Raw genomic sequence first — 26,873 nt, forward strand, 5'->3', positions numbered from 1 at the left:
ATTTCCTTGCTCGGTTTTGTCATATCATTGTCTTCCTCAAAGACATTCTTGCCCTGAGGTGCCTGGGTGGCTCAGCTGGTTAAGTGTCTGACTTCGGCTCATGATCTCACGCTTTGTGGATTTGAGCCCCGCGTTGGGTTCTGTGCTGACAGCTCAGATCCTGGAGCCTATTCAGATTCTGTGTCTTCCCCTTTCTCTGCCCCTCCCGTTTACACTCTGTCTCTGTCTCTGTCTCTCTCAAAAATAAATAAACATTAAAAAAAATTTTTTTTAAAGATGTTCTTGCTGAGTAATTGGGACAATGTGACTTTGCATTGTGTCTACAAGAATATACTCCTCTGCGAAATACAAAACAATTTTTTTTAATTTATTTATTTATTTTGAGAGAGAGTGCACGAGCAGGGGAAGGGCAGAAAGAAAGAAGAGAATCCCAAGCAGGCTCTATGCTGTCAGCACAAAGCCTGATGCAGGGCTTGAACTTACAAACCTTGAGATTATGACCTGAGCCGAAATCAAGAGACAGACGCTTAACTGACTGAGCCACCCGGGTGCCCGAGAAATACAAATTTATATAATCATCCAACAAATGAGCTTTACAGTACTAACAGTTCATGATCTCTATGTCACAATGAATAATAAACATTTTCTCAGTGTTGCGAAATTACTTGTAAATATCACAAAAAGCAATGATAATCATCTTTGAAAAAGTCTGTACCTGAGATTCTGACAGCCTGAGGCCTCGTCACTAATTTGGGGGATTGAGGAAGTGACTGCAAAGGTCTGTCCTCTTCTGGTTTCCCTGGCTCCTGGGGACCAAGAAAGGTGACTCCAGCTCCCTCCTTGTCTGGGACCTGGATTCCAATTCTTTCTCTAGATATCTGAGGCTATCAGAAACTCAACTCAGCCTCTGGACTGCCTTTATTGAATTTAAAAATGTCCAGGGACACCTGGGTGGCTCAATCAGTTGAGCGTTCCACTCTTGATTTTGGTTCAGGTCATGATCCCAGGGTCATGGGATCGAGCCCCGTGTTGGGCTCCATGCTGAGCATGGAGACTGCTTAAGATTCTCTCTCTCCCTCTGCCCTTCACCCTCACTCACACACTCTCTCTCTAAAATAAAATAATAAATATAAATAAATAAATTAATTAAAATGTCTATTGGGTTTTGAAAAGCTGCCCTAAAATATCATGAATAATCTCCTATGATCCTAAAGGAATAGGACCAGTAAACACTACTTTACTCTTTTGTTAGTGTTCTGATTCCACCAAATAGAGTTGTTCTAAATGACATTTTGGACATAATGGAAGAAAACCAATCACACTCTGTCTCTGAATGCTTGCTGATTAAGCAGGAGCATGCTTTTATTTTCCCGTTCTCTCTCTCGTTTACTAATCTTGCTCCAACCTACCTGCATGTATGTTCACCCTCCTCACATCTGTCAAATAGCATCCCCAGATATCAGCAAGACAACCCATCCATGAGAAAGCCAAGCTCCCTCCAATCCCAGCATGACAGAGCACTGCCTCAATGATGTCTCCTAGCCTCTGCGTGAAGGGGGCAAGTTGGGACCTTTTCTTTTGTGATTTGAAGGTGGTTTAAGTGGAAATTTCAATGCAGAGTTTTCCTAAGGATTGAGTAGGAATCATGCATGATACAATGATTTTGGAATGATGAGACAAAGTGATGACAAAGTCAGTCATCTGAGGTAAGGAGTTCAAAGACTCTTGACCTCTAAACTGTTGTATAATGATTTCTGTCAAAGAGATGGACCTTTCAGACAGTTCCTAAAATGAACGAAGGTTACTTGCAACCTTTGTTATGTTGTGTCCCACTCACAGCACAACGATAGCAAAGTTGTGCTGTGAGTAGAACTGTACAATCAAACAGGAGTCAACAATGAACTGTGTGTGAATGTTGTAGTAAGTACACTGTATGTGTGGATTTATCCACTCTGATGTTCCGTGAATTTTTATAGGTAAGAGAGAAGTAGAGGGTACTATAAAAACCACAGGTGAATAGTAGCAAGTTTTACAAAAGGCTAAATGGCCACTGGACAGCTAGATGACCACTTATTTAGCTATCAGAACAAAAGAGAGTGGAGGGTCAGTTCTCCCAACTATGCTATTTATCTTTATGGGTAATACACAAATATAATATAATGGATGCTAGTCCAAGACTCATCAGACCAATAAGGTGAAAAGGAAACCATAATTAGATTCCAAGTAAGCATAAAAGTTTAAGAAAAAAATCTATGGAGTAAAAAATAAAAATAAAAATAAAAAGACAAAAGGTTATATCATCGAGAACCAAGGTATTAACAATACTATTGAAAGACACAGAAAGCCCCAGAAATTCCCAAGAATAAAATTGTATCTTTTTTTTTAAGATTTTATTTTTAAGCAATCTCTACACCCAACATGGGGTTTGAACTTACAACCCCAAGATCAAGAGTCACATGCTCCACTGACTGAGCTGGCCAGGGGTCCCTGTCTTCAATGTCTTATATCAGTGTCTTATAGTTTTCAGCATACAGACCTTTCATCTCCTTGGTGAAATTTATTCCTAGATATATTATTCTTTTTGATGCTATTGTAAATAGGATGGTTTTCTTAGCTTCTCTTTTTGATAGTTCAGTATTAGCATATAGAAATAACTGATTTTTGTATATTGATTTTGTATCCTGCAACTATACTGAATTTATTATTCTAATGGATTCCTGACTAGTTCTTGATGTTCCTGTTCAGATTTTTGGAGACAACATTTGAAGGGGCTGGATGCTTTGCGCTGGCCATTGAGGAGATCACCAGAGATGCCAATCTGCTTCCCAACCTCACCCTGGGTGTCTCCCTTTGGGACTCCAGGTGTCCCTGGCCCTTCAAAAGGTAGTGAATCTGCACTCAGGTTACAAGGGCTGCACTCCTAACTACAGGTGTTGGGGCAGCCCCCCTCTGGCTGCAGTGGTTGGAACAACAAGTTCAGCTCTTTCTAGTCCCATGGCAAAACATCTGGGGCTTTACAAAATTCCTCAGGTGAGTAGTCCTGAAACCCCCATCATTATGCTTAATTACATCTCTATTACAAGCATCATGGACTTACTTATTTATACAAAGTCAAATTCTTTTTGAGCCTCCTTATCCTAAACTACAAAATAAAGAAAACCATAGTCTTCTCCTTGTAAGTTGGGGGAAGGACTGAAGAATAGATGTGAAGGGTGAAAACAGACTAAGTCCTAACGTGGTATTATTGTCTTGACTCTTACCCTCTTCCTCTTCTTCATCCTTCTGCTCTTCTTCAATTTCCTGTTATCATTGGCAGTTTTCTTATCACATAGTAAAACATCAGAAATTGTTGGGGCGCCTGGGTGGCTCAGTCGGTTAAGCATCTGACTTCGGCTCAGGTCATGATCTCGCGGTCCGTGAGTTCGAGACCCGCGTCGGACTCTGTGCTGACAGCGCAGAGCCTGGAGCCTGTTTCAGATTCTGTGTCTCCCTCTCTCTCTGACCCTCCCCCATTCATGCTCTGTCTCTCTCTATCTCAAAAATAAATAAACGTGAAAAAAAAAATTAAAAAAAAAAAAAAAAGAAATTGTATTAAGGTCTCATACCCTGTGGTCATCATGTACCAAACCAACCTTTCAGATTCTTGGATGACAGTCAAATCTTGTCTCAGAGACATTATTTATACATCGCTACCACAACAAAAACAACCACAATAGTAGCATCCACTTAAGAAGGAACTCTGATTCTCCTGGAATTTTTCTAAGAAATTCTCATTTTGAGGAATCTGTGGTAGCGAGGAATTGTGCCTTCATTCTTGCCTGGGGATTTCAGAAGCCGTGAGTCCCACCCCCCTGTACCAGCCAGGAGAGGAGAATAGAAAAAGTGCACGGAGTATTCTCAGAAGAAAGCCTTATTGGACTTTCCATTCTTTTATGTGTGGCTGTCAGACAGAGGTCTGTCTGGGGCACCTGGGTGGCTCAGCTGGTTGAGGGTCCAACTTTGGCTTAGGTCATGATCTCGCAGTTCATGAGTTCAAGCCCCGCATGGGGCTTGCTGCTCTCAGTGCAGAGTCTGCTTTGGATCTTCTGTCCCTCTCTCTCTGCCTCTCCCCTGCTTGTGCACATGTGCTCGCGCTCTCTCTCTCTCTCAAAAATAAAGTTAAAAAAATGTTGAAAATAAAAATGAAAAAATAAAGGGGCGCCTGGGTGGCTCAGTCGGTTAAGCATCCGACTTCAGCTCAGGTCATGATCTCACAGTTCAAGCCCCGCACGGGTTCAAGCCCCGCATGGGGCTCTGTGCTGACAGCTCAGAGCTTGGAGCCTGCTTCGGATTCTGTGTCTCCCTCTCTCTCTTCCCCTCCCCCACTTGTCTCTGTCTCTCTGTCTCTCTCAAAAATAAACGTTAAAAAAATAAAAAATTAAAAAGTTAAAAATAAAAAAAAAAGATAGAGGTCTGTACCTATGGTGTTTCCATGCTTCGGGTTGGATTTAAAAACAGCTTTTAAAAAGAAAGATGTACAAGTAGACACCAGAAACAACTGTCTGGCCTTCTGAATTACTCAGTGACGTAACGTATTTCAACAAATGCTACGGAAGGATATTCTCTCTTCCTATTTAACCTAGCTGTGTTCAGTGCCAGATAAGTGGGGCAAGCCAACCAAGAATGGAGATACATTGTTGATTTTAAAGTATGTCCATCCAGCATGGTAAAAGGTGGGACGAAGGCACAGTGGTGTGGGTGGTTGTCATAGAAACGGAAGCACGTTCCAATTGAGCAGCTTTCTCAGAAGGGTTATTAGTGGGATTTGAATTTTAACTCAGAGATGAGATATTTAACCACCACAGCATGTCCTGCTGCAAATGACACCCTTTGAACAAAAGAGAAAAGACAAAGGGTACTGGGAAATCTAGGGGATCTATTACATTGGTGTCCAAGCATTCAAGAGGTTTTATTACATGCTCTCCCTGGTATCCATGTTTTCTTTCACTCCTCCCTAACTGTTGTACCCTGCATCCTTCTTGACGCAAAGAAATGTCAATTTTATTATAAATTTAAAAAAGAATAATCCATAAAAATAAAATATTAAAAAGCGTTATTTGAGAGAGGGGGGCAGCATGCGTGCAAGTCGGGGAGGGGCAGAGGGAGAGAATCTTTTTAAAAATTATTTAATGTTTATTTATTTTTAAAATTTTTTTAACATTTATTTATTATTGAGAGACAGAGACAGAGCATGAGTGGGGTAGGGGCAGAGAGGGGGGAGACACAGAATCCGAAGCAGACTCCAGGCTCTGAGCTAGTCAGCTCAGAGCCCCACACGGGGCTCGAACTCACGGACCATGAGATCATGACCTGAGCTTAACGAAATGAGCCACCCAGGCACCCCTAGACAGAGAGAGAATCTTAAGCAGGCTCCCGCTTGTGCTTTCTCTTTCTCTCTCTCTACAAAAGAATAAAAAGAACAGTCTACAAAAGAGAAAAACCATCAAACCTGGGTGGTGGGGGTGAGAGGGCTGGCTATCGGCATCGTATCAAATGCGCAATGCCCCGTCTTGGAGAGAGCGACAATCTGTTTGTTCCTTCCAGACACAAACAGTGCAGGCTCTGCCCAAGGGTCATTATCCAAATAAGAAAGGGGACCACTGCCTTCCCAAAACGGAGACTTTCCCAGCCTGACTCCAGCATGTCTCACACTGTCCTTAACTGCCCTCTCCATTCTGACCTTGGTGGTGTTTGTGAGGCATTGAAACCCCCCTGGTCAAAGCCAACAAGCGGACCCTCAGCAATGCCCTCCTGTCTCCCCCATGCTCTGCTTCCTCTGCCCCTTGCTCTTCCTCAGCTGCCCCACTGCTGCCACCTGCCTCATCCATCCGACAGACCACATCTGCAGCTGGGTTCATGGTGGCCCTGTCCCCCATCTCAGTCAAGACCATCACTGTAGTCAGGGTCAACAAGCAGGGTCCAGAGGTGAGCGGGTCCTTGCACAGCTCACTCCTCTGCTCCTCGTCCAAGGGGTCCTCTTGGGGTCGGCCTGGGGGTATCTCCCCCCTTCCTGGACAAGGACCCTCAGTCTTCACTTGGCCACATCACCATCCAGTGTAATGAGGGCTCTGATGCCGCCTCCTACTGTGTCCACCTTCTGCCCTGTTACCTGGGCTTCTTGATCCTGGGACCCCTGCTATTGCTTTCTGGGCAAGAAACCTGCCTGACACCTTTGGTGAAGTCAAGTTCCTCACCTTCAGTATGCTGGTGTCCAGCAGTGTCTGGGTGGCCCTCCTCCCAAGTCGCCACGGCGCCCAGTGCAAGGCCACTCTGGCTGTGGGGATCTCCTCCATCGTGGCCTCCAGCGCCAGGCCACTTGGCTGTATCTTTGTCCCCAAGTGCTGTGTGATCCTCCCTCATCCAAAGGAACACCCTTTGGTCTTTAAAGAAAAGGCCCAAGAAACCAGAAAAAAAAGGACCCCATCAGGATCGGGTTAAGATGGTGGAGCAGGATGGAGGCCCTGAGCTTGTCTTGTCCCTGAAATGCAGCTAGATCAGCACCAAGCCATTTTGAACACCTAGGAAACTGATCTTAGGATTAACACAACAATCTGCATAACCGGAGGCACAGAACTTGGCTGTCCGCGGTGCAGAGAGGTGAAATGGGGGAAAGAAAAACCGTGGAGGGTAGGAAACTGTTTTTGCAGAGAGAAGACAGAGAAAGAGAAAGGGGAGAGTGTGGCGCATTGGGGATTGTGCAAGAAAAGCACTCCCCTGAAAGCAGCTGGAGAGAAAGAGACAGAAAGAGTGAAAACACTCAGAGGGGACTGAACAAGAAATCTGTTCCCCAAAACCATTGAGGAGAAGAAAGGAGAGGGTTTCGATGCCACCAGCATTCTATAAACAGTGGAGCACAGAGTCTGAAGTTCCAGATTTCAGTGCCTGGCAGTGCTCTGGCAAGGAAATAGGACAAATCGCCAGGAGCAGGCAGTGGGGTCTGAGGGATCTGTGTGCCACACAGGGAGAAATGGTTCCCCTACTTGTAGTGCATTTGGTAGAAGCCATACAGCCTGGCCTCATCACAGGCAAAGGTCCCAGAAGACCCTGGAGAGCAGCCGCATTTGTTGGTATTGGGACAAACACACCAGAGTGCAGTGACAACTGGTGCCAGCTGTGTGTTATGATTTGACTTAATCTCTGAACCTCTGCTGCTACGTGATTGCATGAACATTTTCTGGGGCAAGCTGGCACCTGGCCATTGATCTGTAAGACCCTCCCCCAGAGGGCTGGCACGGGTCCAAGCCACAGGGGTCTGTGGGGGTTTTCAAACACAACCCCATCTAAGATAAAACTCTGGAGGGAGGTGCCACCTAGCAGGCAGAGCTTGGACACTGACAGGGTAGAGGCAGGAAGTGAACGGAGGCCTGAGACAAAGGTAGGGAGCTTGATCATGGGGTGGTGAATGAACCAAGTTCCTGTGCTGGAGACTAGGGAGTTGGGTGAAGTCATTTCCACCTCTCCCTCCCCCAGCCCGCATGTGCATCACATTGATCCACCCCAGTAAGCCAAGCAGCGCCACCTAGTGGAAAATGGGGCCATTACACCAACCCCCACCCCCCCCCCCCCGACCCCCCACCCAACTGCGCCCTCCAAGCACATCCCCTAGAAGACCACCAAAGTCACTCCACCCACTTAGAGTATGGACTACAGAACCCTTCATAGTTTCAGTCCTAGGGGAAACTGGATGTAACGTCATTCAAGTTTCATTCTGTTTGCTGGCTCGTTTATTCGTTTTCTTTGCTTGTTTTTGCTTAAATTATTTTTTTCCTTTTTTTTTTTTCTTTTTCCCCCCTTTTTTTCTTCCTCATTCTTGGATACAGAAAGATAAATTTTTATTTTTGTTTTTGTTTTTCTTACATTATTTTTTATTTTTCAAATTTTTTATTCTATTTCATTTTACTTCATTTTATTCTATTTTATTATATAAATTTTTTTAATTTTAAAAATTTACTTAACTTTTTTTCTTCTCTTTCCCTTTTTCCTCTATCATATTGAGCTTCTTTCAATAAGCTTCTTTCAAAACACACCTAAGATCTAGCTTCCTTTATTCAATTTTTTGTTTTGTTTTTAATTTTTTAAATTTATTTTATTAATATTTTTTTCTTTCTTCAAAATGACAAGGGACACCTTGGTGGCTCAGTTGGCTGGGCATCCGACTTCAGCTCAGGTCATGATCTCAGTCTGTGGGTTTGAGCCCCCGCATTGGGCTCTGTGCTGACAGCTCAGAGCCTGGAGCCTACTTTGGATTCTGTGTCTCCCTCTCTCTCTGTCCTGCCTCCACTTGTGTTCTGTCTCTCTCTCTCTCTCAAAATAAATAAAATGTAGGGGCGCCTGGGTGGCGCAGTCGGTTGAGCGTCCGACTTCAGCCAGGTCACGATCTCGTGGTCCGCGAGTTCGAGCCCCGCGTCAGGCTCTGGGCTGATGGCTCGGAGCCTGGAGCCTGTTTCCGATTCTGTGTCTCCCTCTCTCTCTGCCCCTCCCCCGTTCATGCTCTGTCTCTCTCTGTCCCAAAAATAAATTAAAAATAAATAAATAAATAAATAAAAATAAATAAAATGTAAAAAAATAATTAACAAAATGACAATATGAAGGCATTCACCCCAAAGAAAGAACAGGAAGAAATGACAGCCAGGGACTTAATCAACACAGATATGAGCAAGATGTCTGAACTAGAATTTAAAACCATGATAATAACAATACTAACTGGGGTTGAAAAAGCATAGAATCCCTTTCTGCGGAGAGAAAAGAAATAAAATCTAGTCAGGACGAAATTCAAAATGCTATAACCAAGATGCAATCACGACAGCAAGGATGGATGAAGTAGAGCATAAAATCAGTGATTTAGGAGATAAAATTATGGAAAATAATGAAGCAGAAAAAAGAGGGAAACAAAGGCAAAAGATCACAATACAAGACTTAGAGAACTCAGTCACTTATTAGAAAGGAGTAACATCCAAATTATAGAAGTTCCAGAAGACAAAAAGAGAGAAAAGGGGGCAGAAAGTTTATGTGAGCAAATTATAGCAGAAAACTTTCCTAATCTGGGGAAGGACAGAGACATCAAAATTCAAGAAGCACAGAGAACTCCCATTAGATTCCACAAAACCAACCATCACCAAGGCATATTATAGTCAAATTCACAAAATACACAGACAAGGAAAAAATGAAAGCTGCACAGGAGAAAAGTCCTTAACCTCTAAGGGAAGCAGATCAAGGTTCATAGCAGACCTATCCACAGAAAACTGGCAGGCCAGAAAGGAATGGCAGGATATATTCAATGTGTTGAATTGGAAAAAGTGCAGCCAAGAATCCTTTATCCAGCAAGGCTGTCATTCAGGATAGAAGGAGGGATAAAGAGTTTCCCAGACAAAAACTAAAGGGAGTTCATGACCACTAAACCAGCTCTGCAATAAATTCTAAGGGGAACCCTTGAGTGGAGAAAAGACAAAACAAAACAAAACAAAAACAAAGCAACAAAGACTAGAAAGGACCAGAGAACACTGCCAGAAACACCAACTCAACAGGCAACACAATGGCACTAAATTCATACCTTTCAGTACTCACTCTAAACGTGAATGGAATAAACACTCCAATCAAAAGTCATAGGTATCACAATGACCCATTTTGAAAACAAGACCCATCTATATGCTGCTTATAAGACACTCATTTTAGACCTAAAGAAACCGGCAGATTGAAAGTAATGGTATGGAGAACTATCTATTATTCTAATGGTCATCAAAAGAAAGCTGGAGTAGCCATACTTATATCAGACAAACTAGATTTTAAAACAAAGACTGTAACAAGAGATGAATAAGGGGATTATATTGTAATTAAGGGGTCTATCCACCAAGAAGATCTAAGAATTATAAATATTTATGCCCCCAATGTGATAGGACCCAAATATATAAATCAATTAACCACAAACATAAAGAAACTCACTGATAATAATACAATAGTAGAGGACTTCAACACCCCACTTACAACAATGGACATATCATCTAAGCAGAAAATCAACAAGGAAACAATGGCTTTGAATGACACACTGGACCAGATGGACTGAACAGATATATTCAGAACATTTCATCCTAAAGCAGCAGAATACACATTCTTCTCAAGTGCACATGGAACATTCTCCAGAAGAGATCAGATAGTAGGTCACAAATAAGCTCTCAACAAGTACAAAAGTATCAAGATCATATCATGCACATTTTCAGACCACAATGCTATGAAACTCGAAATCAACCACAAGAAAAAAACTGGAAAGACCATGAATACTTGGAGATTAAAGAACATCCTACTAAAGAATGAATGGGTTAACCGAGAAATTAAAGAGGAAATTAAAAAGTACATGGATTGGGGCGCCTGGGTGGCTCAGTCGGTTGAGCAGCCGACTTCAGCTCAGGTCATGATCTCGCGGTCCGTGAGTTCGAGCCCCGCGTCGGGCTCTGTGCTGACAGCTCAGAGCCTGGAGCCTGTTTCAGATTCTGTGTCTCCCTCTCTCTGACCCTCCCCCGTTCATGCTCTGTCTCTCTCTGTCTCAAAAATAAATAAACGTTAAAAAAAAAAACTAAAAAGTACATGGAAACCAATGAAAATGAAAACACGACAGAACAAAACTTCTGGGACACAATGAAGGTGGTCATAAGAGGGAAGTATAATGCTTCAGGCCTTCCTAAAGAAGGAAAAAAGGTCTCAAATACACAGCCTAACTTAACACCTAAAAGAGCTGGAAAAAGAACAAACAAAGCCCAGACCAGTAGGAAAAAAGAAAGAAATAATAAAGATTAGAGCAGAAATCAATGATACCGAAATCGAAAAACAAGAACAGATCAATGAAGCCAGGAGCTAGTTCTTTGAAAGAATGAACAAAACTGATAAACCCCTAGCCAGATTGATCAAAAAGAAAAAGGACCCAAATAAATAAAATCAAAAATGAAAAAGGAGAGATTACAACCAATACCGCAAAAATACAAACAATAATATGAGAACATTATGAGCAATTATATGCCAACAAATTGGGCAATCTGGAAGAAATGGACAAATTCCTAGAAACATATAAACTACCAAAACTGAAACACGAAGAAATAGAACATTTGAACAGATCCATAACTAGTAAGGAAGTTGAATCAGTAATCAAAAATCTCTCAACAAACAAGAGTCCAGGGCTGGATGCCTTTCCAGGGGAATTCTACCAAACATTTAAAGAAGAGTTAACACCTATTCTTTTGAAGCTGTTCCAAAAAATAGAAATGGAAAACTTCCAAACTCATTCTATGAAGCCAACATTACCTTTATTACAAAACCAGACAAAGACCCCACTAAAAAGGAGAACTACAGACCAATTTCCCTGATGAACATGGATGTAAAAATTCTCAACAAGATAATAGCAAACTAGATCCAACAATGTATTAAGAGAATTATTCATCACAATCAGTAGGATTTATTCCTAGGATGCAGGACTGGTTCAATATCCACAAATCAATCAATGTGTTACATCACATTAATAAAAGAAAGGATAAGAACCACATGATCCTCTCAATAGATGCAGAGAAAGCATTTGACAAAACACAGCATCCTTTCTTGATAAAAACCCTCAAGAAAGTACGGATAGAAGGATCATACTTCAAGATCATAAAGGCCACATATGAAAGACCTACCGCTAATATCATCCTCAATGGGGAAAAACTGAGAGCTTTCCCCCTAAGGTCAGGAACATGACAAGGATGTCCACTCTCACTCTCACCTCTGTTATTCAACGTAATGTTGGAAGCCCTAGCCTCAGCTCTCAGACAACACAAAGAAATAAAAGGCATCCAAATCGTCCAGATGGAGGTCAAACTTTCATTCTTCACCGATGACATGGTACTCTATGTGGAAAACCCAAAAGACCACCAAAAAAAATGTGCTAGAACTGATCTATGAATTCAGCAAAGTTGCAGGATATAAAATCAATGTAAAGAAATCGGTTGCATTTCTATACACCAATAATGAAGAAACAGAAAGAGAAATCAAGGAACCAATCCCATTTGCAATTGCGTTAAAAACCATAAAATACCAAGGAATAAACTTAACCAAAGAGGTGAAAAATCTATACACTGAAAACTACAGAAAGCTTATGAAAGAAATTGGAGAGAACACCAAAAAATGGAAAAATATTCCATGCTCGTGGATTGGAAGAACAAATATTGTTAAAATGTCGATACTACCCAAAGCAATCTACATATTCAATGCAATCCTTATCAAAATAACACCATAATTCTTCACAGAGCTAGAACAAACACTCCTAAAATTTGTATGGAACCAGAAAAGACCCCGAATAGCCAAAGCAATCCTGAAAAAGAAAACGAAAGCTGGAGGCATCAAAATTCCAGACTTCAAGCTGCATTACAAAGTGTAATCATCAAGATAGTACGGCACTGGCACAAAAACAGATACTTAGATCAATGGAACAGAATAGAGAACCCAGAAATGGATCCATAAACGTATGACCAACTAATCTTTGACAAAGCAGGAAAGAATATCCAATGGAATAAAGACAGTCTCTTCAGCAAGTGGTGCTGGGAAAACTGGACAGCGACACACAGAAAAAATTAACCTGGACCACTTTCTTACACCATACACAAAAATAAGCTCAAAATGGATGAAAGACCTAAATGTAAAACAGGAAGCCATCAAAATTCTAAAGGAGAAAACAAGCAACAACCTCTTTGACCTTGGCCGCAACAACTTATTACTTGACATGTCTCCGGAGGCAAGGGAAACAAAAGCAAAAATGAACTACTGGGACCTCATTAAAATAAAAAGCTTCTGCACAGCGAAGGAAACAATCAGCAAAACTAAAAGGCAACCGACAGAATGGGAGAAGATATTTGCAAACGACATTTCAGATAAAGAGTCAATATTCAAAATCTATAAAGAACTTATCAAACTCAACACCCAAAAAACAAATAATCCAGTGAAGAAATCGGCAAAAGACATGAATAGACACTTTTCCAAAGAAGACATCCAAATGGCTAACAGACACATGAAAAAATGCTCACCATCACTCATCATGAGGGAAATGCAAATCAAAACCACAATGAGATACCACCTCACACCTGTCAGAATGGCTAACATTAACAACTCAGGCAAAACAGATGTTGGCGAGGATGCGGACAAAGAGGATCTCTTTTGCATTGCTGGTGGGAATGCAAGCTGGTACAGCCACTCTGGAATGAAGGTTCCTCAAAAAATTAATACTAGAACTACCCTATGACCCAGCAATTGCACTACTAGGTATTTACCCAAGGGATACAAGAGTGCTGATTCGAAGGGGCACATGCACCCTAATGTTTATAGCAGCACTATTGACAATAGCCAAAGTGTGGAAAGAGCCCAAATATCCATTGACTAATGAGTGGATAAAGCTGTGGTATGTATGTATATATGTGTGTATATATGTATATATATAATGGAATACTGCTCGGCGATCAAAAAGAATGAAATCCTGCCATTTTCAACTACATGGTTGGAACTAGAGGGTATTATGCTAAGCGAGATTAGTCAGAGAAAGACAAATATCATATGACTTCACTCATATGAGGACGTTAAGATACAAAACAGATGAACACAAGGGAAGGGAAGCAAATATAATATAAAAACAGAGAGGGAGACAAACTATAAGAGACTCTTAAATAAAGAGAGCAAAGTGAGGGTTGCTGGCAGGGTATTGGGTGCAGGGAAGGGCTAAAAGGGTGAGGGGCATTAAGGAGTGCACTTGTTGGGATGAGCACTGGGTGTCATATGTAAGTGATGAATCACTAAATTCTATTCCCAAAATCATTATTAGAGTATATGTTAACTTGGGATGGACGGGTTGGATGGATTGGATGGATGGATGACCCCATCATACATAGCCTGTTTGTTGCAGAGAAATTGTAACCTGATTATACAAAATACCCCCCAAAATCAATAAAAAAAAATGACTTATTTGAAAAAAAAAAAGAAATGAAAATGAAAAATGAAAAAATGAAATACAGACAGGCAATTTACAGAAGCAAAACCTGAATCATCAATGATTAGTAAAAAGCTGCTAAGTTTGATTAGAAATCAAAAATAAATTTAAACCACCATGGAGTACTCCTCATGACAATGCCAAAAACTACAAGTCTGTAATCACTGTTGACCAGGATGTAGACACACACATACACACACACACACACACACACACACACACACACACACACAGAAAGGATTGGATAAACTTGGCACCTGTTAAAGAATATTTCCAGAATGAATTCTTAAGTAAAATTAGGAAGGTATAAATGAGTGTCAACTGGGGTGCTTGGCTGACTCAGTGGAGCATGTGACCCTAGATCTCGGGGTTGTGAGTTAGAGCCCCACGTTGGGTGGAAGGATTACTTAAAAAAATAAAAAAAATTGTGACTTTTGAACCATGTGGACATTTTACATGTTCAAACATAAAATTTAAAAAAAAGGTCAAAACACCACCTATAAAAATAGGGAGGGGGGCATTCAACTTCTCTGTGCCTGTCTCCTCCTTTGCAAAATGTGGAAAACAACAGAATCCACCTTAAGGACTTGGTATAGAAACTCAATGAAGTCATCAATATATTGCACTTAGCAAAATCTCTAACATGTGCTCAGAGCTAAATAAAGGTTCCTATTATAAATTGATGATTTTAAAGTTGAGCTAATAATCACTATCCTTTAAGTTGCAGGGAAAATTATACGACAATAATGCAGGTAAAGCATGGGGCACATAATAGTCAATTAATAAATAACCACTACAACTTAAGATTCTCTGGAGAAACAGACCAATAGGATATATATAAAGAGATTTCTTTTTTTTCTTTTTTTAAAATATAATTTATTGTCAAATTGGCTAACATACAGTGTGCTCTTGGTTTTGGGAGTAGATTCCCGTGATTCATTGCTTACATACAACACACAGTGCTTCTTAGGACCAATCGGCTCATGTGTTTATGGGGTCTGAGAAGACCCACAGCTTGCCATCTGCTCGCTGGAGACCCATGAAAGCCAGTGTTGTAAATTCCACACCAAGGGGTCAGCCTGAGACAGAATTTGCCCCTTCCTCAGCCTTTTTTGTTTTATTCAGGCCCACAGTGGATTGGGTAATGGCAACCAGGAAGGCAGGGTCTTTGGCTTTACTCAGTCTACTGATTCAAATGTTAACATCTTCCGCAAACACCCTCACAGACGCACAGAAATCACCTTTTTATTTTTTTTCCAGAGTTTATTTTTAAGTAATCTCCACCCAACGTGGGGCTTGAAGTCACAACCCCGAGACCAAGAGTCACATACTCCAGTGCTGAGCCAGTCAAGAGCCCCTCAGAAATCATCTTTAACCAAGTATCTGAGCAGCCCATGATCCAGTCGAGTTGACACATAAAATTAACCACCACAATCACCAAAAATGGGGGTGAGGTTAAGATTTATTTTAAAAGTCATACATGACCATATAACTAGATGTCACAAAAATGATGGGTCATGGGCTATAGTCAGACTCCGGATGTGTCTGGCCAACACAGTGTTTGCAAAACAATTTCTATCAGTGCCCATCTCTAAAAATAGAGACGCTTTCCACATGAATTGGCGTTCCTTGGGGTGAAAAAAAATCACAGTTTAGGGGAATTCTAGGTAAGTCTGCATCCCCACATAGCAGCACTCTGCTGGAGATGTGGGATGGATTCCGTCCACAACTATCCCCATCGCTCTCTATGTCTCACACCCTGCCAGCACCCCTCACTTGCAGCATTTGCCTGCCCCGCACGGGGAGCCGAGTTTGAGAACGCCTGCGTGCAAGCAACACCCCTCAGCCCGGCTGAGCAATTGCGGGATGTGGCCACCAGGTGGCACCATGGCTGTGTGCTGCTCAACCACTAGATGGCACTCGATAGCTTTAGGAAAAGCAACTACCATCTGCTGAGCTCCTACTGTGTGCTGGGAGCATCAGATGTGACTTCCTGAAATCCTCACAAGTGTACATAGGGAGTTGTGCCTCCTATATGGTGGCGGGGGGGGGGGGGGGGAACTGAGGCTCAGAGAGAGGCCCCATTTATAAGACCGGACAAAGCATCTCTCTGGGTGGCCAGAAGGGTTCAAGGCCATACTGGGTGTCAAGCGTTCAGCCTAACTTCTGCTGCACAGTGTGTGCTTGGCAAATGGCACTTAGTTGCTATATTATTACCACAGTTGCTTGGTTATTATTACCAGATGCATCTGACCGTCAGTTCTGCTCGTTGCTCCCAACAGTGAAGGAACCCTGACATTGAGCTGGTCCATAGCCACCCTGAGTCAAGGCTACCCTTCTTAGCCTCCCTCACAGCCGGTGTTAATGGAACACGGGCAGAGTGATGTATCCCCTTTATGCCCACTTTCACCCGATCTCTCCCTTCCTTTAGATTGCACGGCACTTCCTCCCAGAAATCCTCCCTGGGGTAACCCCCACTCTGCCTCCCCTCTCCCAGCTTGGGTGGAGGAAGCATTTATTAGCTTGTGGTCCCTCAGGATCCTATACTTTTCCTCATCTCAGAGCTTTTCACACTCACGGCTGCCCATTCGTTTGTCTGCCCAACCTCTGCCCACACCACCTCACCCCAAAGGACTCTGAGGTCAAGGAACGAACGAGGAAATTCTTCTTGGGGTAGAAGAATCTCTACCCCTGTGGTTCCCAATCTGGACTGAGCACCTGAGGAACTCTTTCTTCTTTCCAGCTTGATTATCACTGACACATGATACTGTGTAAGTTTAAGGTGCACAGTGTGTTGACTGGATACAATTATACTGCAAAATGGTTAACACCACTGTTAGCTAACACCTCCATCTAGTCACACAAATACGATTTCTTTAAAAAAATTGGAGCAGCACCACCTGGGGCCAAATGAAGCCCAGTGTCTGGGATGGAGCCCCCCACGTGATTCCAAACTGCGTGAGGTAAAGGAAATGTTATAAGGGTGCTGTGCAGACCCTTGGTTATTCTGTCAAGGTCTTGTTAGAGTCAAAAGAAAGAAGGGATCTTTCTTGGGGGAATGGGGCCCCAGGAATCTAGAATGGGGTTACATGTTCCAATTAACACCAATTGTAATGCCTTTTGGGTTTTTTCCCCACTTGCCACCACAAGCAGTTCTCTGACACCAGCTGGGGGTCCTACAATTTCAACTCTTTTTTAAAAAATTCCTTTTAATGTTTATTTATTTTTGAGAGAGAGGGAGAGAGACACAACGCGTGAGCAAGGGAGGGGCCGAGAGAGAGAGAGAGAGAGACATAGAATTTGAAGCAGGCTCCAGGCTCTGAGCTGTCAGCATAGAGCCCGATGCGGGGCTCAAACTCAGACCACGAGATCATGACCTGAGCCGAAGTCAGACGCCCAACCAATTGAGCCGCCCAGGCGCCCCCAATTCAACCCAATTCTAACACCTTACCAGAAATAGCGTGACATCCCACAGTGAAGGACTCAGTCCTACAAGACTGGCCCCCCAACCTTCATACACCAATCCAGGTTGTCTCCTGTGCTTCTGGCCAACCGGCTGTCAATCAGAGGTTCCCACGACGCCCCCCTCAGGTTCAATTAATTTGCTAGAGCAGTTCACAGAATCCAGAGAAACATTTTACTCACTAGATTAGTGGTTTATGATAAAAGCACAGAACTTGAGAACAGCCAGATGTAAGGGATGCTCAGGACCAGGTACGGAGAAAGGGTGTCTGGGTCTCTCCCACATCTCCACACGTTCACCAACCTGAAAGCTTTCAGAACCCCATGCTTTTGGGGTTTTAGGGTGGCTCCATTATATAGGCATGATCAATTAAATCACTGGCCATTGGTGTTTGATCCAACCACCAACTCCTCTCCCCGCCCAGAGATCAGGGGGGTGGGGGCTGGAAGTTCCAACCCTCCAGGACTTGGTCAGTTCTCTTGGCAACCAGTCCCATCCCTACGTGCTTTCAGAAAGTTACCTCATTAACATGTTCAAGGCACCTTCATCACTCAATTCCAAGGAAATTCCAAGGTTTTAGGAGATCTGTGCCAGAAATGGGGATGAAGACCAAATAAATTATTTGTTATTATAAATCACACATGTATATCGCTATGTAATCACTGTAACATCGGAGGTAGAAAAGAGCAAGGCTCACGGGAGGTTCTGACATTCAGCGGACGAGCAGGCTATACACTTGTTTTGTGGCCCTGCCCAAGTGGGACAGCCCGCTCTGGGCTGGATTTTCTTGTTGATGAAACGGGGATTGTCGAGAGTAAACTACATTCTTGGGGCTACGGCGCAGGTGCGGTAACGTAAGTGCTTTACCCACTTTGGCACATAGTGAATATTCAGTACATGGCAGCTACTATTAGCAATATGAATTGTATTAAACAGATACTATGTGTCATCTCGCTAAGCAATTAGGCCCAGCCACTTCACATTTACTATCAGAAGAAAAACAACTGAAACCACCACCAACGGTTATTGGACTCGTGTGGCGGGCACTGTTTTTAAGAGCTGTAGTCATTAGCCTGTTTACTCTGTGATAATCCCGGGAGGTGACATAACCCACCGTCCTGAACAGGAGGACTGCTCGCCATCACCTCCGTAGCCAGGTAGCTACAGAGCCAAGATCCTGACGCAGGTCAGGTCGGCAAGCACTGTGTGGACTCACAACAGGATGCATCAGATCAAGCGGCAGGAGGGGAAAGACAGCACAGAAGGCGGTAAACGACGCCACTTCAAGATGTGCCTCCTTGACACGGCAGACACAAGACAAGCTCTGAAAACAGAGTAGAGGCTACCCCTTTTTTTTTTTATTTTTTTTTAACCTTTATTTTTGAGACAGAGAGACAGAGCATGAACGGGGGAGGGGCAGGGAGACAGGGAGACACAGAACCGGAAGCAGGCTCCAGGCTCTGAGCCATCAGCCCAGAGCCCGACGCGGGGCTCGAACTCACGGACCACGAGATCGTGACCTGAGCTGAAGTCGGACGCTCAACCGACTGAGCCACCCAGGCGCCCCGAGGCTACCCCTTTTTAATCTCTAGGAAACCCTGGACCAATGGGAAAGGCTGGACTTCAGTCTGCACTACAAGCCACTCTTGCTTACTGTGCTTTCCCTGGTGCCCTCCCGTAACTAACGCCCAGGAAAATCTTTTTTCTTCAGTTGAAGATGGTATTGAAGGCAATGGCTTCTACCATTTCGCAGTTACTGTTTCCCTGGGTCTCTCCCGTGTGCACAGGAGGTGTGTATGTTATTAAACTTTTGTTTTCCTCCTGTTAATCTGTCTTATATCAATTTAATTATTAGACCAGCCAAAGAACCTACAGGGGAGGTTCCGCCTGGGAGTGAAGTGAGGTCCAGGTCTCAGTATTTTGTTTGGTCTATGAGAAACACTCCAAATGGCAGCTCACATCAGCATTAATAAAGCAGGAGCATGGTCCAGATCACTGGTCAGTTTGTTTTTTTAAGCAGCCCAGCTATTATTGGGGTACATGGGTAGCTCTGTTGGTTGAGCATCTGACTTTGGCTCAGGTAATGATCTGGTGGTCTGTGAGTTCAAGCCACACTTAGGGCTCTCTGCTGTCAGCGAAGAGCCTGCTTCAGATCCTCTGTCCCCTCTCTCTGCCCCTCCCCTGCTTGCATCCTCTCTCAAAAAAAAAAAAAAAAAAAAAGGTAGCCCAACCATTATCAAATGACTTCTTGCCTAAGTGAGGGGGGGGGGGGGGAGGGGCGGGTAACAACAGGCTCTTTCAATACCTTCCCCAGCCCACCCTCCACAGGAGTGCTGTAGTTGGAACACTACCAGCCTAATTCTAGATCAGACCTAATGGGGGGTGGGGAAAAATCATAATAGCATTAGAGGGAATTAGATTATTTGGGGTTGGGGGTCATAGGTTGAAGGCACAACACAGCCCCACATCAGGGCTCCTGGCTTCTGCACAAGTTGGCTACAAATTCAGAGGGTCCCACTCGTATGGGGCTAGTGGGCTCCCAGAACTCAGGAAAGCACCATACTTACAGTTACAGTTTTATTATAAAAAATATGTTGGGGAAGACAAAATTTCCTTTACCCTTCAAAGGCTTTTCTGGCTGGTCTAAGAATTAAACTGACATGAGATAGATTAATAGGAGAAAAACAAATTTAACTTTGAACACACGGGATCCCCACATACATAAAAGAGAGAGGTTTCAAGACAGAAAGGTAAGATGAGGTACCCATGCCATCCTGAGCTAAGGAGTGGGATCGGGGGCTGGGGCTTCAAAGGGGAGCAGGGCAATGAGAACAGATGTTTGGTAAGTAGATGTTTGCCCTGCCATACAGATGGGTCACTCAGGTAATATTTATCTCTGGTAATAACGCTTATTCTGGAAAGACCCCCAATTTAGATTCTTCTAGGCAGTTAAGGGAGGGGTAAGTTTCTCCTGAGCCTGCAGGATCTTGACTGCCTTCAACTCAAAATAGTCCACATGCCAAACTGGCACCTTTTGGGGAGCCTTGCAAGGAACACCTTCACAATTATTTAGATGAAGGGGTTAGTTACTGAATGAAGGAAGGCAAAGTAGGCAAAGACCTCTTTAGGACTTAGGAATGAAAACATTAATGACAGTTAGAGCACAACAGACCTTTATAGATGACCTGGTCAGTGTTTCTCCAACCTAATACGTTAGAATCTTCTGAGGAGTTTTAAAACACAATGCACTGGGTCACAACCACCACAATTTGAACTCATCTCCAGAGGTGGATCTGAGCACAGTATTATTTTTTAAAATTTATTTATTATTTTGAGACAGAGAGAGAGACACACACATACACAGTGTGCATGTGCAGGAGAGACAGAGAGAGGGAGAGACAGAATCACAAACAGGCCCTGCACTGCCAGCATGGAGCCTGATGCGGGGCTCGAATTCATGAACTGTGAGATCATGACCTAAACTGAAGTTGGACACATAACCAACTGAGCCACCCAGACGCCCCGCACAATATTATGTTCTTTAACAGCTCCCAAATGGCTCTGATGTAAAACCAAGACTGAGAACCAATGAATGTACAAAGTTGTGGGTTTTTTGAAGATTTTTTTTTATTAAAAAAAAAAAAAATTTTTTTTCATGTTTATTTATTTTTGAGACAGAGACACAGCATGAGCAGGGAAGGGGCAGAGAGAGAGGGAGACACAGAATGTGAAGCAGGTTCCAGGCTCTGAGCTGTCAGCACAGAGCCCGACGCGGGGCTCAAACTCACGAACCGTGAGATCATGATCTGAGCCGAAGTCGGACGCTTAACCGACTGAGCCACCCAGTAGCCCCGAAGATTTTATTTTTAAGTGCTCTCTACACCCAACATGGGGCTCACACTCACAACCCCAAGAACAAGAGTCACACGCTCCACCAACTGAGCCAGCCAGTCACCCTGTACTGTTTGTTTTTAAAATCTTTTTAAAAATCTTTTTAACTTTTTTTTTTTTTTTTTGAGAGAGAGAGACAGAGGAGAGAGGGGGAGGGGAAGAGAGAGAGGGAGACACAAAATCCGAAGCAGGCTCCAGGCTCTGAGCTGTCAGCACAGAGCCAGACACGGGACTTGAACTCACAAACCACAATCGCTTCTCGGCCTTTTGGCTAAGATCAAGTGTGAACTCACAAACCACAAGATCATGACCTGAGCTAAAGCTGGATGCTTAACCCACTGAGCCACCTAGGTGTCCCTGTGTACTAAGTTCATTTTTTTTTTAATTTTTTTTTAACGTTTATTTATTTTTGAGACAGAGAGAGACAGAGCATGAACGGGGGAGGGGCAGAGAGAGAGGGAGACACAGAATCTGAAACAGGCTCCAGGCTCTGAGCGGTCAGCACAGAGCCCGACGCGGGGCTCGAACCCACGGACCGTGAGATCATGACCTGAGCTGAAGTCGGACGCCCAACCGACCGAGCCACCCAGGCGCCCCCTAAGTTCATTTTTAAGATGAAACTTCATATACTGCCCCAAATGGAAACCCAGTATCACCTGCCATAAAGATAGTCTTAACAGTAAATACAATGAAAACAGATATAACCTGATAAAAGGGATTGGTAAGCGTTAAGGTGCTACAGATAAACTTACCTCTTCACTGAGAAAGCCTGAAAGAGAAATGAAAAAATAACTTCCTGACCACAGGATTTGGGCCTCCAGAGGTCATGAGGGGCACTGACCTAGTTAAACCCTGATTTCAGAGACAGGGCAAGGGAAACATGACTTAGCCCAATTTTGCTAGACAATTAAAAAAAAAAACAAAACTGGAGCGTCTGGTTGGTTCAGTCGGTTGAGCATCAGACTTCGTCTCAGGTAATGATCTGGAGGTATGTGGGTTCGATCCTGGTGTCGGGCTCTGTGCTGACGGCTCAGAGCCTGGAGCCTGCTTTGGATTCTGTGTCTCCCTCTGTCACTGTCCCAGACCCACTCACACTCTGTGTGTCTTTCTCAAGAATAGATAAACATTAGGGGCGCCTGGGTGGCTCAGTCGGTTAAGCATCTGACATCAGCTCAGGTCGTGATCTCATGGTTCGTGAGTTCAAGCCCCACGACAGGCTCTGTGCTGACAGCTCAGAGCCTGGAGCCTGCTTCAGATTCTGTGTTTCCCTCTCTCTGACCCTCCCCCAATCACGCTCTGTCTCTGTCTCTCTCTCAAAAATAAATAAACATTATGGTGCAGCCACTCTGGAAAACAGTGTGGAGGTTCCTCAAAAAATTAAAAATAGACCTACGCTATGACCCAGCAGTAGCACTGCTAGGAATTTACCCAAGGGATACAGGAGTACTGATGCATAGGGGCACTTGTACCCCAGTGTTTATAGCAGCACTCTCAACAATAGCCAAATTATGGAAAGAGCCTAAATGTCCATCAACTGATGAATGGATAAAGAAATTGTGGTTTATATACACAATGGAGTACTACGTGGCAATGAGAAAGAATGAAATATGGCCCTTTGTAGCAACGTGGATGGAACTGGAGAGTGTGATGCTAAGTGAAATAAGCCATACAGAGAAAGACAGATACCATATGGTTTCACTCTTATGTGGATCCTGAGAAACTTAACAGAAACCCATGGGGGAGGGGAAGGGAAAAAAAGAGGTTAGAGTGGGAGAGAGCCAAAGCATAGGAGACTCTTAAAAACTGAGAACAAACTGAGGGCTGATGGGGGGTGGGAGGGAGGGGAGGGTGGGTGATGGGTATTGAGGAGGGCACCTTTTGGGATGAGCACTGGGTGTTGTATGGAAACCAATTTGACAATAAATTTCATATATTTAAAAAAAATAAAAGTTATAAAAAAATAAATAAACATTAAAAAAAAGGCAATGAAGGCATATCTGAGACTAAGAATAAGATGTTGGATACAAAGGGAGGGTAAGGTGGGGTGAGGAGAGGGACACCAGACCTTCTGACTGTAATTCAAAGTGACCTCCAAGTCAACTGAGCTCCCCCTGGTTATTTTACAGATGACGCGAAAGATGGACAGGACAGCTTGCCCAAGCAAAGTTAGGGCCAGTGCTTGGACCAGAGTGAGAATTAGAAGTCCGTCCCCATAATTTTCCACTTGAGGAAACTCAGAGCTCCTCAAGGACGAGAACTGACCAGGGTCGTGCAGCAGTGGACGTGACAAGGGCAGATTTCTGGAATTACAGGGTCCTACCACCAAACCCCGTAGCATCCCACCGGTTAGACAGTCATTGGCTGTGTGCTGAGGAGCAAGATTAACGTTCACAAAACCCACTACGCCCATTTCTTAAATCAACACACCGAGACTCCAGAGTAGGCGAGGGACTTGTCCAAATCCCCAAACCAAAGATGACGACGATGACAATCAGACACTAACACTTGAGAGGTCACGGTGTGCGGGGCACTGTCCTAAGGTTCCATTAGAGAGTCAAATTCTATCATCCCCCTCAATTTGGGGGAAACGGAGGCACAGAGTGTGTGCACCTTGCCCGGGGTCTCAGAGCTAGTAAGGGGCAGAGTAACTCCAAAGATCATTTCACAAAAGGGGAAACTGAGGCCTACAGAGGACGAAAGGGTCCCAACCCAAACTCCCCGTCGCAGAAGGGGTGGGGGGTGGGGGTACAAGTGGGCGACTCAGAATCTACGACACCTTCAAATTTGCCCTCTTCCCCTCGATGGGAGCTATGACGTCACATGTCGGTGAGTGGGGGCTGTTACTAGGAGCTTGGGCATTGCATTCGGAAACCCGGGGGTAACCGGGGGTCGCACTCACCTCCGGAGGCACTTCTTTGGAGCCGGCACTTCTGGACTCCTGATCAAGGGCCGGAGCGCCCCGCCTGCGCAGACTCGGCGTCCCTCCACCAGCGCGACCTGCGACACTGCCCAGGCAACCGAGGCTCACGGACCGCGAATGCGCGCGGCCAACTCAACGCGCATGTGCGCCCCCGACCTGTCGTTCAAAGCCTGCGGTGTGGCATCTCTGCCAGTCGGAATCCTCCTTCCAGCCTGGCCCCGCCTTATGCGTCAAGCTTCCGGCGTCTGGCTGTCTCCAGGGCAACCATCAGACTGACGGCCTAGGAAAGCGAGGCCCAGAAACTTCTGGGTGTCGTAGACTCAAAGGGGCAGAGAAACAGGAGGTGCCTGGGAGTGAGAAAGGTCTCCGACGCAGGAGTCCCCGCCTCCTTTCCCTGGCCCAGCTTGCCAGGTCCTGCCACAGTGCCGACCCGTTCGCGAGCCTTGGGGTGGGTTGCAGGGGGCTCTGCCCTCACAGCGGGCATCGCCGAGCGGGCCGCGGTCGCCATGGTAATACCTCTGGCTCGCCGCCCGCCCCTTGCGTGGTGACGTCATGCGCCGAGGGAAGGCAGTGGGCGCATGCGCCTAAGATGGGAGGTGTGAGGTTGAGCGGTGGGCGGGGCCGGGGAGCGGGGCGGGGCCGGGGAGCGGGGCGGGGCCGGGGAGCGGGGCGGGGCCGGGGAGCGGGGCGGGGCCGGGGAGCGGGGCGGAGCCGGGGAGCGGGGCGGAGCCGGGGAGCGGGGCGGAGCCGGGGAGCGGGGCGGAGCCGGGGAGCGGGGCGGAGCCGGGGAGCGGGGCGGAGCCGGGGAGCGGGGCGGAGCCGGGGAGCGGGGCGGAGCCGGGGAGCGGGGCGGAGCCGGGGAGCGGGGCGGAGCCGGGGAGCGGGGCGGAGCCGGGGAGCGGGGCGGAGCCGGGGAGCGGGGCGGAGCCGGGGAGCGGGGCGGAGCCGGGGAGCGGGGCGGAGCCGGGGAGCGGGGCGGAGCCGGGGAGCGGGGCGGAGCCGGGGAGCGGGGCGGAAGGGACTCCTCTGACCGGTCAGTTTAGGGTGCTTTCTTTTCAGAAAGTGCTCAGAGACTTCGCTGCAGGTTGTTCACTCGTTTTTACTTGCTCCCCATTTGTTTTGTTTGCTCCGCACTGGTTGGAAACCTAGACTTTCCATGTCAAGCCTGCCTCCAGGCAAACTAGGTCCCTTTGAGCTCTCAGGAGCATCCCACCTCCCCCTGCCTGCTCTGGGCCTTGATGACAGGTTCGTGCTATCCGTTGATTCATCTAACAGGTCGTTATTAAATGTCTGATAAATGCTGGTGCCAGGGAGACAGCTATGACCAAACAGGGAGCTGGCTGCAGACTTCTTGTTTTGAGCAAGTAGAGAAAAAAGTGAACCCATGTTTTTCAACCTCGGTATAATTGACATTTGGGTCTGATTATTCCTTGGGGTGGGAGCTGTCCTGTGCATTGTAGGGTGTCAAGCAGCATCCCTCTGCCCACTAGAGGCCAAGAGCAACACCCTCAGCCCTCCCACTAGTCTTGACAACAAAAAATGTCTCCAGACACAGCCAAATGTCCGCTCGGAGGCAAACTCAGTCCCGTTGAAGAACCACTGCTTTTTAAGGGGGTTTCCTAGGGGTACCTGGGTGGCCAGTTGTTTAAGCATCTTACTTCGGCTCAGGTCGTAATCTCATGATTTGTGAGTTTGAGCCCCACATCAGGCTCTGTGCTGACAACTCAAGGGCCTGGAGCTTGCTTCAGATTCTGTGACTCCTTCTCTCTCTGCCCCTCCCCTGCTTGCATTCTGTTTGTGTGTCTCTCTCTCAAAAATAAATAAACATTAAAAAAAAATTAAGGGGTTTTCCCAAGCACTGGTCCTATTTTCAAATAACTTGGGCACCTCATAAACTCTCACCAGGTGATTAAAATCTGATGTCTGGGTATTTGAGGGTTGCTACCAGAGTGGATCTTTAAGGTTCGCATCACAAGAAAAAAAATATGTAACTACATGTGGTGATGGAGGTTAAGTAAACTTATTGCAGTGATCATTTTTCAATATATACAAATACCAAATCATGTTGTACACCTGAACTAATAGAAGGTTATATGATAATTATACCTCAGTAAAACTTGGGGGGGGGGGGATCTGATATTGATTGCTGAGATGAGCTGGCATATTAACAAAACTCAGTTTAGATCAAGTTTAAGAGAGCCCCACTTCACCACCACCAGCACCACCATCAAAGGGAAGGTGATTGGGGGCGCCCAGGTGGCTCAGTCAGTTAAGTGACTTCAGCTCAAGTCATGATCTTGCAGTTCGTGAGTTCGAGCCCCACATCAACCTCTGTGCTGACAGCCTGGAGCCTGCTTGGGATTCAGTGTCTCCCCTCTCTCTGCCCCTCCCCTGCTTGTTCTCTGTCTCTTAAAAATAAATAAATGTTAAAAAAAATTTTTTTAAGACGGGAAGGTGACTGGATGTACAAAGGTCATAAAGATACGCGTTCTTTTTATTAAGGTAGCAACCCAGTCCGTATGCAAATTGCTGTAAGAAATGATGACAGCTTCCTTGAGCTCAGACAC

The 26,873-nt window shown here is 45.0% G+C and overlaps 1 protein-coding gene across 1 annotated transcript in view; it reads right to left on the reverse strand.

Moving 5' to 3' along the window:
• Positions 1-24,413, reverse strand: part of ZNF667 (zinc finger protein 667) — a 79,784-nt gene extending 55,371 nt beyond the window's left edge. The window contains exon 1 of the mRNA XM_078438657.2: positions 24,286-24,413. The gene's annotated coding sequence lies outside the window, so the exon portion shown is untranslated. The remainder of the gene's footprint in view (positions 1-24,285) is intronic.
• Positions 24,414-26,873: the final 2,460 nt, after the last annotated feature.

The sequence above is a fragment of the Panthera onca genome, chromosome E2 (assembly GCF_046562875.1).
Source record: "Panthera onca isolate mPanOnc1 chromosome E2, mPanOnc1 haplotype 2, whole genome shotgun sequence".
NCBI classification, from domain to species: domain Eukaryota; kingdom Metazoa; phylum Chordata; class Mammalia; order Carnivora; family Felidae; genus Panthera; species Panthera onca.